Here is a 15347-nt window from a genome sequence, read left to right on the forward strand (position 1 = left end):
ACCATACCCCATAGTTTGGTGTTGTCTGTGAATCTGGACAGAGTGCTTTCAACACCCTCGTCCAAATCACTGATGAAGATATTGAACAGCACTGGTCCAAGGACAGAGTCTTGGGGGACCCCACTGCCCACATCTCTTCAGGTCGAAAATGACCTGTCCACCACCACTCTCTGGGTGCGGCCCTCCAGCCAGTTGGCGACCCGTTTGACTGTGTGGGTGTTGACACCACAGCCCCCAGTTTCTTAATGAGAATGGGGTGAGAGACAGTGTCGAAGGCCTTCTGAAAGTCCAGAAAGACTATGTCCACTGCTACCCCTGCATCTAAGGATTCAGTGACCTGGTTGTAGGAGGCCACCAGGTTGGTCTGACAGGACCTGCCACTAATGAACTGTGTTCGTTGCCCCTAAGCATAATCTCCCCTGCTGGCCCCTTGTGGACATGTCCCAGAATAATTCTCTCAAAAAGCTTACCCAGGATCGAGGTAAAACTAACTGGCCTATAATTTCAGTGTGTGTGCATACACACACATACACATTTATAGCTTTGGGAATTAGTAGTTGAATCTGTGTCTTTGGACAATAATGTACATCTAAGTTACAGGACTCAGGAATTGTTTTTCACTGGGTCAGAATTTGGTCACGTGCGGAGCAGAAAACTGTGCGTTGTTTTCAGGGAGCAGTTCAGCTTAGGAAGTCTGCCTTTCATCCAACCCCCATTTTACGTTCCACCTTGTGACTTCAAGAACAGACCCGTGTCCCTTGAAATAAGGGAAGTGGAAGAGGGAAAAAAAAAGAGAGCGAGCTGACAAAGTGTCAACTGCTAATACTCAGCCATCATGACTCTGGCCTCAGAATAACAAAATTGTCTTAAAAGTCATGTCATCCTACAAAGTAATGAGCCGGAGCTGCTTTCTCTTGGCCTTCTGGTTTCTGAGACTTCAGGATCAGGTCATGTTTTCTAGCTTTTCTCCATGAAGGCTCAGACTTCCTTTTATTTTATTTTTTTTACATGAAAGCTGAGGAGATTCCCCCATATTCACATGACTCCTAGAGCTGGGGTTTATAGGCAAACCTCAAGCCTTGCATTCCAGATCACAGGAGTCGGCAATGCTGTGCCAGTGGCTCATTTTCCTGGGTGCGTTCGTTAGGTTTTGTTTGTGGGGTTGATCTGGCAACTACTTGCTGAACACTTACTCTAGCTAATGACCCCATGGACAGATGCTATTTGCATTCATAATAACTCTTTAGGCAAGTGTTTGTAGGCATGGCCCCTATGCTTGAGCTCCAATCTGGCATCCACATACCAGCGTGGTCGGCGGGTCACATAGTGTGAAGGTTGAGACCAACTCGTGGCTTAATGACTCATCTTCCCAAGTGCCGTAAAACCTAGGTGGTTATTTGTATAGTCCCGAGAGCCAGCATGCAGGGGGAGGTCTGGCTTGTGTTCCTAATTTGCAGTCATTGGAATAAGGCTGTCCCATGAGACTGCCCTGCTAAAAAATATAATGTGACATCACCCTCTTGCAGTTCTGTTTTCTGGGGCTTAATTAATAACTCAGACTCTACCCACCTGCTTGGGTCAATTCCTCCTGCTGCCTGACACCCCTGGGGTCTGGGGTGGGCGCAAGATCTCTAGAGTTATTCAGGTTTAAAGCTGGCAAAGAAAGTCATTTGTGGCGAGGCTGGGCCTCTGTTGAAACCAGAATATCTGCAGGCATCTGGGGCGGAAAGCAAAACTGCAGCTCAAGACAGGACCGTTGTGCACCATGAGTTCTAGTTTTCACATGAGGATCTTTCTGAGCAGGTGCGTTATATGTATTGCATCCTTGCATGGGTGCTATGGGAACTTGAAGATCTACATGCAGATTCAGACAGCCGGATTTAGAGGTACAGTCAATCAAATCGCTAATTCCAAATTAAGATGGTGGCAGACTCCAGGAAGCAGCAGGGATGGGGGCAAGATTGCAGTAGTAGGAGCATTGCTGCATGAGTAGGTGTGTTGCTGGCAGATCGAGGGCAGTGATTCTTCCCCTCTATTCGGCACTGGTGAGGCCACATCTGGAGTCCTTTGTCCAGTTGTGGGGCCCCCACTACAGAAAGGATGTGGATGAGTTGGAGAGAGTCCAGCGGAGGGCAATGAAAATGGTTCTGGGGCTCATGACTTGTGTGGAGAGGCTGAGGGACCTGGGCTTATTTAGTCTGGAGAAGAGAAGACCAAGTGGGGATTGAATAGCAGCCTTCATCTCCCTGCAGGGTGGCTCCAAAGAAGATGGAGCTGGACTGATCTCAGTGGTGGCAGATGGCAGAACAAGAAGCAACAGGCTCCAGTTGCAGCAAGAGAAGTTTAGGTTGAATATTAGGAAAAACTTTCTCACTAAGAGGGTGGTGAAGCACTGAAACAGGCTCCCCAGAGAGGTGGTGGAGTTTCCATCTTTGGAGGTTTTTAAGGCCCAGCTTGACAAAGCCTTGGCTGGGATGGTCTAGTTGGGGCTGAACCTCCTTTGAGCAGGGGGTTGGACTAGATGTGACCTCCTGAGGTCCCTTCCCACCCTCCTTGTCTGTGATTCTGAGATAATCACATGCTTCTCGTCCCCTCCCTGGGCAATGACACTGAATGGGATCAAAGAAAAGCAAGGCCCTGTGATTGTCACTAATGGTAGCTCCATCACAGGGGTTTTTGGGAATCCATGAATGCACCCATATTAAGGGGCGCCGTTCTGACCCATGTCTAAAGTTGACTCTGAGTGACGTGATGCCAGGACCCCATCATCCATCCAAACGGCAGCGTATGTTTCTTGGGAAAATTAGGTCCAGAAAACAGATTTCAACGCTGTCCTGTAATTCCTCCAGTTAAAGCCTCACACCTCTCCCCTCTACCTCTCCAAATGCTGTATCGCTTTGGAAATTGGCTGCAGCAAAAATGTTAGCCACTCGAAAAAGGTTGAGTCTCACAGTCCTTTTAAAAATGGTGATGACAAACCTCACCTGCTATTCCACCTTCACAGGCCCCTCTAGAAAACCAAACAATAAATGTTGTATAAGCCCCCTTTTTCCCCAACACCAGGGTGTTTGTGGCCTGTTGTTCACTCTTGTTAAAATCCCAGTCCTGGCCCAACTCTTGACAGACATAGTTTGCTATTTGAAGATCATTTGGATGTGACCCTGAGCAGTGCCTACGGTTAAAGGGTCCCTCAGATCTAGCCTCTTCCCCCCCACAAAGTCTTACTAATCAAAGTGCTCTGAAACCCACGTGTATTGAGAAAGGGTCTTGGACAGAGGAGAGCTGTGAGAGAGGGTTCAGGAGTGCTTGCAAAGGAAATCTGGCATCCTCCATCCATGGGTATAGTGAGATGGCCATGAATCATGCTGTTCTACCACCAAGACTAGAAATACACCTCAATGCTGTATTTCCAGAAGCTTAATGAGGGGTTCGCTTGATGTTTGGCGCAGGGACCGGTCACTCTCAGCCAGCCGTAATGTTGCAGCAAGCGTAGGTCTTTGCAGGCTGCTTCTCGGTTGCATTGTTTTCTGACGGAGGTTGATACACCTTGGGCGTGTCTACATGTTCATTGATGCTTCTTAGAATGAAGTAGTTAGTACTTTGTTTAGCAAGTAGGAATACTAACTAAACGTGCAGTAACTAAAGTTATTTTGTGATGTTTACTGCGCATTAGCCTAATAAGACTGCGCATTAGGCTATTAGCACAGTTTTTAACCGCCATGCTACTGCGCAGTCTTATTAGGTTAATGTGCAGCAAGCTTCTCATATAGACGCGCCCCTTGGCTAGCAAAGCAGGAAGGTCTTTTAGTTCCAGCTGCCGCATCTCATGCTTTCGGATCCTAGCTTCAGCCTACCTCTGACTGTCCACCCAGGGGCGCAAAGTGATACCCCCATCTGTAGCACCGACCGTTGCTCCCATTCATTTGCTGTGTATTGATCCTAAACCTATTCGCTTCCTAGCATGGACAGAGAGCGATAGATATCATGCTTCCCTACCGAGAATCTCCAAGTGCTTTACGGACATTCATTAATTAAGCCCCTCTGTGAGACGAGGAAATGTGACCTGATCCAAAGCTCTGCTGCAGTCCATTAACTTGCCTGGGTTTGGGATTAGGCCATAAAGACTAGGGTTGTTGGTTTGTTTGTTTTTTTAAATAAATCTCGTCCTTCCAAAGAAGAGCTGTTTTCTGTAGAGCTGGATGCTTCCAGTGCACGCAGGGTGGATGCTGAGCATGTCAGATAAGCTCTGGGGTCTCCAGGGCTGCTGCTGGGGCCAAATGCTTCTGGCTGGCTCTGTTTGCAGGGTGGGGGACTAAGCCCTGGGACAGCTGGGGCCTGAGTCTCCGGGAAGATCCAACAAGGGTGGGTGTCGTCATCACCAGGGTAAGTCTACCCAAGCGTACGTCGATGAGAAGAATGATCTTCATTGTGGAGCTGGAGGCAACCTCTGCAGACCCTTGGTTTCTTTCTAACTAGCTGCTCCCCAACTAAGGGACCATCTCCCAGTTCCCAGCTCCCTCAGCCTCCTGTTAGGGAAGTGTCTCTAAATTATAATGTCTGTCACCGCAGCGGGGTGCAGTGCTGGGACATCCCGTTCAGGCTGGCCATGCAGTATTAGCACAGTGAGATGTGCACAATTCCCAAGATCCACCCAGCGATTTGTAGTAGGAATCCAGTGTCCAAACCATGCTGCCCTGCTATGGGCTTGCTGAGTTTTTTGCAACAGAAAAGTTCTCTGTTCATTTTCTGTAGTCAAGAAATGAGTGAAAACGAGGAGCTTGGGTTTTCCAAGGGGGGCCTGGGGTCTAATGAAGGGGTCTTAAAAGGTTGAGATCCACTGTGATGGAGACACCAGTGACTCCAATTCTGGTCAGATTCAGACGAGCAGGCACAGGTAGCCTTGGGGCTGGGACTTGCTTGTGAATCCCCACGCAGCTGCCTTGATCCCTGTTTCACTCTCCCTTCCCAGCCGGGTGGGAGCCCATGTCCAGGCCGCCTGGGTGTTTACACTTCTCCTACTCCTGTCGCATCCGTAATGCCTGTACCCTCTGCTTGCTGCCATTCCTGCCAGCATCCAGGCTGGGCTCTGCGGCAAGAAGTCACAGCCTCTCACCCCAGGGGGAGATCAGTCACGTGCGTTTATGCCAAGAGATTATAACTCTGCCTCATACAGAGACCCGCTCCTTTTAAGGGTGTTTTCTCCCCACGGCCCATTCATTTTTCAGCCTCTTTGCTATCAAGGGAGTCTAGGATGTGGGTGGTTGCATGGACCAGAAATTAAACCTAGACCTAGTAGACTCATTTCAGGGAGGCACAGCCCACCTGCCCTGAGACAGCAAGGACTGAGCGTGTATGGAGGGCCAGGATAGAAATGAAACAGCTTCTCCATCCACCTGGGGAGAGGTTGTGTGGCCAAGATGCTAGACCCATGACAGGAGCCTGGGAATAAGTCACTCTGCCTGTCTGTATTTACCCAGCCTTGAACAAGCCTCAGGGCCCCTCCAGCCTTATTTTCCCCCTGCTTTTATACTCCGAGCCATGTGGCCTAGTTATACTAATCCACAAAGCCCAAGGATCTCCCTGTCTATCAGGAGCAGGAAAGTGGAGATCCTCCAAGGAGATCGGGAGGAAGGGGGCTGGGGCGGGCAGAGCGGCGTGATTTATTCGAGGGGCGGCAGGGAGACAGGCGCCCTGTCTGGGGAGGGAATATATGAGCGCGGGGAAGCTAATCTGAGCGCGGTATTGATTTCTCTGAGTGCCTCCCGGCTGTGGGCCACGAGGGGTTAAGTAGCCAGACGGCAGCTCTGATTGCAGGGCTGGAAAAAAAAAAAAGAAAGGTGTTTGGGAACAGGGGGGAAGGGAGTCCTGCCATATCACACACACACACACTGCAGCCAACAGGTAGCCAGGGCCATATTGCTTATATTGGCTCTGTGATTAAAGCCCTGGGCTGCTGGGCTGGAGTGAATCCTAGCTGTCCCCCGAGCGATGTGGCAAACTTCTCCTCCACCTGCCTTGCAAACCCTGCAGGTTGTGCTAATTAGCAGGCGGGTGGCTAATTGGTGCTGTCCCTCAATTGTACCAATTAGCCTTCCCAAAATGGTCAGGTATGTGGCTTGTGCTGGAGAAGGCAGCCGGGGCAGGCAGCGCCCTGTGGCCAGACCTGGTGAGCTCATGCTAGGTGCTGCCTTGATCGCCCCAGGTCTGCGTCTCCTTTCTGCTCTGCCCTAGGCATGGATGGAAGCTACTTTTCTGGCTTCTTGGCACTGGCAGGCCTGGGGGGCAGGAGCCTGGGATGGCTGAGACTGTCCTTTCCCCCTCTTCTCTTCCAGACTGATGTGGTCAGCTCTGCCCATCTTTCATGAGTCCTGTTCAGTGCCCAGATCGCCAGCCCCCGGTCTCAGTCCCAGCCTTTGGATGCTGTCTGCCTGCACATGGTAATATCCTTTCCAGTTCCCCTGGTTCTTTGCAGTTGTTCCCCTCTTCCTCACCTGCCCGGTGGCCTTGCACACCCCTTTCACACCCTTGCAGATGTGTCTAAAGCAGTGGCCTCCAAACTCCTGGCCACACTGGCCAGATGAATAGCAAGGGGTTGGTCCCTGGGGCTGCATCTCATTTGGAGTCAGTGTGTGGGTGTGATCCCGCATGCCCAGATCCAGCCGCATGCTGATGCAATGCAGCATGCAGAGCCACACTCTCCGGCCCGCAAGGATCCCCAAGGGTCTGAAAACCTTGGAGCGGCCATTATTGCTCCCACTGCCCCATCACCACCCACTTTCCAGACCGGCAAGGAGCTCTGGTTCACCTGGCTGGATCTGGCCCGTGGACCTGAGGTTGAGCACCCTAGATGAGGATACAGAGAGCCAGTGTGTCCACGCCATGGGGAATCCATCCGGGGATAGGAAAGGGGAATTTAGAGAATCGACAGGTCTCTGGGGGGTTTCTTCTGCCCCTGTCATGGCTCGTATACCAGTATTTAATTTGCAGTTGCGCTCCTGGTCCATCCCTCCATAGACGAGCTGCGATTATCCTCTCTAGCACCTGGCATGTGCTCAGCCTGCGCTCCAGGCCTCCGCCACCTATTCCTGGCAGTCAGGGCTGCGAGGGACTCGCTGCTTCCAGGAAAAGGCCTGTGACAAAGCAGTGAAAGGATGACTTGGCCCCTGAGGGCTGTGCCTGACTGATCTCACCCCTCTTGCATGGTCCGGGCCCCGTGGCCGGAGCCTTCAGCACCTTTCTCTCACGTACTCATGTGTCTCCTTGCACGGTCGTGTCTCTTTGCAATATGCAGCCATCCTTGAGGCTTATTTTTTTTCCCCCCTGGAAGCTGATCCAGGCAGGATCTGGCCCTGAGCCTGTTTAACCCTTCCTAGGACCAGCCCAGATGCTCTCGTTATCCAGATCAGCCTCTGATCCCTCACCGAAGCCTGCTAAGCTTCTGGCCTCAGCGTAGCGAATGCAGGGCCTGTCACATGCCTGTCCCCCTCCCCAGGCTGCCTCTGCCCCCATCTACAGACCCCTGCCCCAGGGACAAGGCCCAGGGGGGTGCCCAGGCCCTGCTCTTCTGCGCATTCATTATTCATTGCCAATTAGCATGCATTATTGATGTGTTTATTATGATTTCATTTATCACGTTAATTATTATTCATTTGAGCTTTTGGGTGTTTGTTTCCGTAGCGACGCAGGGCACTCACAGCTTCACACACACACACACTCGTGTGCATACACACATGTACACAGGATCCAGTCCCCCCACAACCCAAATATTTCCAGCCTAAATACTGCTGTTGCAGGGTGAACTGGTCCTGGGGGCCCCTGCTGTGCCAAGACACGCCCCCCCCCGTGCAAGGGACCCCCTCCGTCTCTGGAGGGGGTCCCTTGTTGCTTGGGTCCATGTGAAATCCCAGCTCCCTTGGCATCTGGACAGCTGTCTGCAGGGGAGCTGTGCCCCTTGCCAGCAGCTGATCTCTGCCCACCAGAACTGCCCGGGACCCCAGGCCGTGGGGTGGCTCTGGGCATGGGACTGGCTGGAGCTGGAAGCTTTGCCCTGTGTCATTTCAAAGGCCCCTTCTTTCATGGCCCCTCCTGGGTCTGGCACACTCGAGTGCTCTGGGCCTGGGTGTCAGGACGCCTGGGTTCTGTCCCCATTTATGGGGGCAAGTGGGAGACCATGATTGGGGCACGGGGGAGAGGTGTTGGGATGCCTGGCTCCTTTTGGGGCTCTGGTAGGGATGCCCCAGTGGTTAGAGCCAGGCATGGAGGAGGCAGAACTGGGTGCTTCTATTGCGACCAGGGATGAACTGAGTGCCCACTCTGCCTCAGTTTCCCCATCCTGATCGCATCACGATCCCACCATCTGGGGTGGATCGTAGACCAACCAGCCTGAACTTGGGGTGAGATCCCAGGTGGGAGGCTACTGCCAGTTCATTGCATTGATGCCATGGACTCTGATGCTTCTTGCTTTTGTCTCCTAGTCCAGCAGTGGAAGAGATTGGGAGCCAGGATCCCCAGCAGCCTGCTCTTCCTGGAGATACCTAGCCCCGTGCCCCTGGTGATACCAGCTCTGGATCCATGGCACGACAGCTTACAGATGTCTGCCATGTCGTGGGAGCTGCCCCGAGCCTCTTGGTTTGCTGCTATAGCCATGGAGGGGCAGAGAGCCAGGCAGGCACTGCCAGGAGCGCAGCTGGGGGCCGCAGCGATGCAGCCCGTCAGCTGTCGGCAGGGGAGCCGGTGCCAGTGTTTTGCTCCCTGACAGTGGCTTCAGCTTCATGTGACAGGTAGGCACCTGGCGTGACGGGAGGGGCTGGCATCGAACGGGGAGGTTGGCGAGGGAGCTGCCTTTTGCAGGACTGGGAAAAGAACCCAGGCATCCGGGCTCTCTGAGCACCCTTTCCCCCTGCTTTTCAAGACCCTCAGCCTCAAGTTTGTCCCCTTGGAGAGTCTGGCTGGGGCCTCACTCAGCAAAGGGAGAGCAAAGCGAAGGCTGCTGCATGCCATGGCAGAGCTAAGTACGCCAGGACCTGGTCCAGGTTCCCCGTGGCGCCGGGCGCTGTATGAAATAACACAGAGAGGGGTCAGGAGAGTTGTGGTCTAAGCACCAGGGAGTGGTGAGACATGGACGGGAGCTGTTCTTTGTACCCCCGAGCTCTGGACATCTGTGTTATTTGGGGACCCATGAGGCAGGGGTGGTGGGCACAGCTGCCTAGTGCTGGGAGATGTTTGGGTGGAAAGCTGATGGGCAGCATCGAGGGACCCCAGCTGAGCCGGATCGTGCCAGGTGCTGCATGAACAGCCGGGGCATGAGGGGCTCACCCAGAGCCCTCAAACATCCAGGGAAAGCCACACAGCTCTGGACCAGGCCACAGGGGATTTGCCAAGGGAAATCTCCTTTATCCCAGCCTGGTGCCTGATCCACAGAGGATCCCCCGCCTCCATGCCCATGTCCAGCCCGACCCCATGTGCCTGTAGGGCTCCAGTGCTGTGGGTCTGTCGTGGGGGGGTGCCTGGACACAGGTGCCCTGAGACGGGACAGCAGGTCTCCAGGGCTCTCGGGAGCAGGGTCAGGAGGCAGGAGGGAGTGACAGAGCCTGGAAAGGAAACCAATGCCCTGGAAATCCCAGGAGGATTGAACCCGAGCCTCTGCCCAGCGTTGCTTCAAAAACAAGCTGTTGTGCTAATTGGCATCTCTGCTGGCACCAGGGCATCGAGACAGACACCCCCCATGCCTATCCCTGTGGGGTAGGGGGGAGACGCTGGTCGGGGGAGCAGCTGGCAGGGCCAGGCACCTGGTGCCAAGGGAGCAGGCAGAGGCAGCTGCTGCCTGGTAGGCTGGCATCAGATGCAAGGCAAAGGCAGGCCCATGGGGGGGCTGGCCCCAGATACCCCTACAAGGGGTTGCATCGCCTATGGGGGGCAGCACACACTTTAGAGCAGTCTTGAGGCTGCTCTGTGCTGGCACCGAGGGCTGGGTACGGACCCCGATAGCTTGGAGCTGCTTCCACCCCCACTCACCGCCAGCTCAGAAATGGGGTAACCGGGAATCCTGGGAGCCCGGATGCAGCCAGGGTAAAACAGAGTCACCCCAGAGCAGCAATGCTAATTGACACCAGCTGGGGGGGGCTCCTTACACCCAGCCTCTTCTTACCCCTCCCTGCCCCCCTCCGCTAGCGACAGGTGTTTGGAAAGGAGCTGGAAACAAAGGCCTTTATTCCCTCTCCAGCCCCGCGCCCTCCTGGGGGCCGCGGCCTGGAGGGCTCCGGGCTCTTGGTTTCCTCCCGAGTCAGGTGCACGCAATTATTGTCTAGACGCGCCTTGCTGGGGAGCTCGGTGGTGTAATGGTCCCGCGGGGACCCCCGCCCGGCTGCTGGCAGCACAAAAGCCGCCTTAAGAGCCCATGTGGCCCCTGGCCCGTTGAGGAGGAGCACAAAGGAAAGGGAGGGATGGGATGGTGGGGGGGTGCTGCAGCGGGGGGAACCTCCCAACTTCATGCCCAGCAGCTCATTTCAGCTCCTCTGCAAGAGGGATCTCAAATAACTGGCATGGTCAGGACCAGATGGATTCGATTTAGGAACAAAGCAGGGGGCTGCTGCAAAGCTTTCCCAGGGCCAGGGCCTGGGTAGGCATCAGCAAGGGGAAGTCTTGCTCCTCATGGGACTCTCCGATGCCCCCCCTCTGCCCATCTGCTCCCACCTGGCATGGGTTAAGGCTTGGGGACATGGCAGTGGAGCTGCTGGTGTGAGTTTAATGCCTCACAAGCTGCATCCACATCCAAACTCAGACCCCAGTGCTACCCCAGAGATGCAGCCAGTTCTGAGGTGGAGTGCTGCTGAGTTAGACACTTGGGGCCTCAGTTTTGCAGCTGCAACAACGGGGAGAACACTGGGCTGGGCTTCATCCAACTGTGCCTGTTGCTCTTGGGACATACAGCACCTACCACACAGGGTCCCTGATGGGAGGGAGGGAGGGAGGTGGGTGTCTGAGACCAGTCAGTCTGCAGCCTGTGGTTCGTTGCACTGGGCTTGCTGGGAAATGTGCCTCACGCCCTGGGTTCAAATTCCCCCTCCATTCTATTGTGCTGGTTTCCTTCATATAGCTGCACGTGGCCAAACCGTGGAGGGGGCACCGGAGCGGCAATGAGCTTGGCATGTGTGTGCATGCATGTATAGATGCATGGTGCTGCCTCCTGTTGGCCAGACTCAGAACTGCTCAACTGTATGTCACGGCACCTATACTGATGGGGATACTCCTTGAGCTCTGGGGCTGCGACTTGGGTTTTCAGGTGGCTAGCAAATCCCTCCTGGCACCCCTACCTGGGAGGCAGGGGGGTTTTCTCTGCTCCCCTGCTCTGCTTTGGGGACCCCCAGAAGCACGTGGGGGGTGCACGGCTCTGTCCTGGCTGCATTACCAGCGCCCTGCCAGCAGCAGCCTGCCGTGTGGCACCCGCCATGCCTGCCAGTTGGTGCGTGGGCCGGCCTGCCGTGCCAGGGATCTGGTTTCGTGGTAACCAGAGAGGCCTGGAGATCCCGGCCCCCGACACTTGCAGCTCAGCCCTGCCTCCCTGCCTTGGCAGCAGCAGGGCTCGGGACGCAGAATCCCTTTCCAGGGAAGAGAGAGGTAGAAAACCCGGAGAATATTCAGCCGGCTTCCCCCACAGTCAGTGTCATTGGTGGGGAAACTGAGGCACAAAAGGGGCTAATAAAGAGCAGGGCTCAGCGCCCCGCAGGGGCTTTGCACTGGGATATACTGGAGGGAACTGGGGTGGGAAGCTGCTCCAGCCTGGGGGTGTTGGGGCACTGGGTGGCCACTAGGGGGTGCATGAACCCAGGACATGGCGCACTCGCTAGTGAAAGGAGAAGGCTGGCAATGGCGATGGTTGCGGGGAGGGTCTGGGACCCCATCCAGACCCAGGCCTCATGGTGCTGAGTCAGAACCCTCCCCGCACGTGGGCTGGCAACCAGCCCCCAGCTCCAACCTCAGCTCCCAGCTGTTACCTCCCTCGCTGCCTCAGTTTCCCCAGTGCTGAAGGCAGCACTGTACAGACCTGCCTGCTAGCGACAACCAGAGGTCAGTGGGTGGGTTTTTTCCCCCCTTGCAGCCTTCTCTGGGCACAAATGTGGGTGTGAATTTGCACATGCGTGTCATGAGGGGGTGCATGCTTATCCCATGCCAGGGGCTGGTTGCACTTGGGAAGGGGAGAGGGTATCGGAGAGGTCCTTTCTGGCCTCAGTGAGGACCCCAGGGAAGGGGCAGCAGGGACTGGATTCGGGGTGGTGTGTGGCATCAGCGGCACCCTGGGGTGCTGCCGGCATCGCACACTAGATGGTGCTGTTGCTCATGCTTGCTGGGGGAACCGGTCCCTGGCGGGTAGATCCCCGCTGCTTGGTATCTGGGAGCTTTACCCTGTTTCCCAGCCACCCCCAAGGCTTTGCAGAGGCTAGGAGCTCTCCCCCAGCGGGACCCCAGGGCAGGGGACAAGGAGAGCAAGGGCACAGGACTGAGCTGGAAATGGCGACGTGGGGGGCACAGGACTTACTTGTGAAGCCAGGGCGTGAAGGGGCTTGTTCCTCCCAGGGGCAAGAGGCCAGAGTCTTCTAGGGGGAAGCCAAGAAGCAGCCGGCTCCCGGGACATGAGCCACAAGGGAGTCCCAGCCCATGATGTGCGTGTGAGACCGCGTGCGGCCGTGAGAGTGGCAGCAAGGGGGAAGATTTTGTGCATGTGAGTGCACTTTTGCAATGGGGAAGGGGTGAGTGTGGGCGTGTGTGTGTGCTTGGATGTAAGCAGAGATCTGAGCGTGTGTGTGTGTGTATGAGTGTGTATGGGTTGTGTGTGTGTGCACACAGCTTGGCAGTCGGGGTGATCTGTGTGTGTGTGTGTGTGTGTGTGTGTGTGTGTGTGTGTGACTGAGTGTGTATGGGGGTGTGTGTGCACAGCTTAACAGTTAGGGGAGATCTGTGTGAGTGTATATGGGGGGTGCATGTGTGCACACAACTTGGCAGTCGGGAGATCTGTGTGTGTGTGAGTGTATATAAGGAGGTGTGTGTGAGCACACAGCTTGGCAGTCAGGGGAGATCCATGTGAGTGTATATGGGGGCAGTGTGTGTGAGTATGCACAGCTTGGCAGAGGAGATCCCTATGTGTGTGAGTGTGCATGAGGGGGTGTACATGTGAATTCACACTGTTGGGCCCAGCTGGGAGCTCTGCACATGTGTGCACGCGGGCATGAGCACAGGATTGCTGGTGCAGTGATCTGGGCGCATCTCCACCCGCATGGGCGTGTGTCTGCAGCTGCCTGCTGGGTCTGCACATGCGCCCCTGGCACACAGGTGAGGCGCCCGCGAGTCCCAGCCAGGGGCAGGGGTGCACATGCCGCGTGCAGGCATGTGCTGCAGTTAGCTTTTGGCTGGGCAGGAACACATCCAAACGCGCCCACGATTGGTGAGGCCTCTGCCCTGGGCTGCACGCCGTCAGCTTCCCCTCCCTGCCCCTCAGATGGGGTGAGAGAGGGTCTGGGCTCTGCAGGCTGTGGAGTCTAGTGGTGAGAGAAGCTCATGGGCCCTTTGCAAGGTCTAGCCCTGGGATCATCTGGCACAGAGACAACAGCAAACCCGAGCAGGAGGGGCGCCCATCTGAATAAGGAGCATCCTTAATAGCAGCCAGACGGGCTGTGTTGCTCTGCTGCTGCTTTCAAGCCCCTCACCGCAGCATCTGGGCGCCTTGGAGTTGCTCCTCAATCCCTCTGTCCCCACCTTTACCTGCTGGGCAGCTCTTAGAGCAGCTTCGGGGCTGCTTTACTGTTGCATGGCACCAGGGAGGCCCTGGCTCAGTGCCCCCTGGCCCCACCCTGGTCTCAGCACCCCACTGGCACGGGAGCCCGTGTCCTGGTTTTATAAGGCCTCATTATGGCTTAAAGGGGCCATTGTTTCCCTGAGCAGCTGCAAACGTAGGTGGGGTTTAAACTCCAGTCTGGGAGGCTCCAACCTCTGCCTCGCCCTGGCAGCATTTGTTAGCTGCCCCGGCCCTGACACTATATTTTAGCCTCATTCGCCACCTGGGACCTGATGCAGGGGTGAGCACAGGTGGGGGAAGGTGAGATGATCCCGGCTCCCTGAGCAGCAGTGAGAAACATCAGCCAAGGCAAAAGCGTGGAGCTGGCGGCTTGCACACATGTCCAAGCTCGCCCAGCTGCTTTGGCAACGCCGGGCGGCCGCGCCAGTCGTTAAGGGACAGGAGCTGTGATTCATCAGCAGGAAACTGAGCTGAATCTCGTGCAAGCAGCTCCCTCCCTGTCAGCTGCTGCTTCAGGGCTGGGGTGCTGGATCCGGCCTCTGTGCTGAATCAGGAGCTGCTGGGGGGCAAGGTCCCCACCGCCCCTTCCCAGAAGGGTGAAAGGAAGCATTTTGGACCCTGCTGCACAGCAAAGGCCTGGCACCCCCTAGCATGTTGCATTGACTCATCTCTGCCCTATGCCGCTGCCCCAGCCCGAGGCGAGGTGGGCACCCCTGCGGGAATGCCACAGTCTCTGTTTAGCTCAGAGGTCCCCCCAGCAGGGATATCACCCGCGCAGTGACGTCGGGGCCCCTCCAGCCCCGTGGGAGGCAGGGGACAGGTTGCCCAGAAACCCTGTGTTTTGGGATTTCCCTTTTTGTCTCTAAGGCAACCGGCTGGCGAAAACACAGACTCAAAGCCACTGCCTCTGAGTCACCGGTGCTCAGTGCCGGACAGGGGAGTCACCAGGCGTGGCGATTCTGGGTGTCGAAAGACCTGGTCCTGCCTTTCCCAGCGCCAAAGCCAGCAGCCGGGATGATCAGCCGAAGCCTGGGGGTGTCTGTGCTTTCCTGCAATCCCAGCGCACGGTGCCCGAGTCCCCTTGACGCCTGTCCCAAGGGGTGGATGCATCAAACCCAGCACCGGTGCTGTGCAGGGTTGTGGGGGGGGGCACAGGGATCAGCCCCAGAAGAAGGATCCGGTCGGACTGGAGTCAGCCTCGCAGCCTGGCACAGACAGGTCAGAGCCTCCGCTCCTGGGGTCCCAGGGCATTGCCCAGCCTGCTCCGTGGGCAACAGCACGGAGGGGGTGTGGAGACTCCTTGGAGGCCAAGTTCCCTTCCCCACGCCGCTGCGGCCTGGCTGCCTCCACCTTTTGAATCCGGATTCAACTCCAGCTGTGTAAACAGAGTCACTCCAGATTGACGCTGGCGGGGGTGAGAGCAGGGGAGGCTGAGGGCCCCTTGCTCCATCCTGCCCAGCATCTCTCCCACTGCCCTCCCCAGGCCTGGGGGAAGCTGAGCTGCTGCCCCCTGAGCATCCTGCCCACGGCTGGTCCAAAGTGCCAGTGGTGCCAGGGT

The 15347-nt window shown here is 56.0% G+C and overlaps 1 long non-coding RNA gene across 1 annotated transcript in view; it reads left to right on the forward strand.

The window, feature by feature from the left end:
• The window catches only part of LOC109296830, a 27863-nt gene extending 12526 nt beyond the window's left edge, over positions 1-15337 (forward strand). The window contains exons 2-4 of the long non-coding RNA XR_002097082.1: positions 6333-6437; positions 8475-8780; positions 14657-15337. This is a non-coding gene — a long non-coding RNA (uncharacterized LOC109296830). The remainder of the gene's footprint in view (positions 1-6332; positions 6438-8474; positions 8781-14656) is intronic.
• The last annotated feature ends 10 nt before the right edge of the window (positions 15338-15347 follow it).

Source organism: Gavialis gangeticus, unplaced genomic scaffold (assembly GCF_001723915.1).
Source record: "Gavialis gangeticus isolate Ggan-Ray unplaced genomic scaffold, GavGan_comp1, whole genome shotgun sequence".
Taxonomy (NCBI): Eukaryota; Metazoa; Chordata; order Crocodylia; family Gavialidae; genus Gavialis; species Gavialis gangeticus.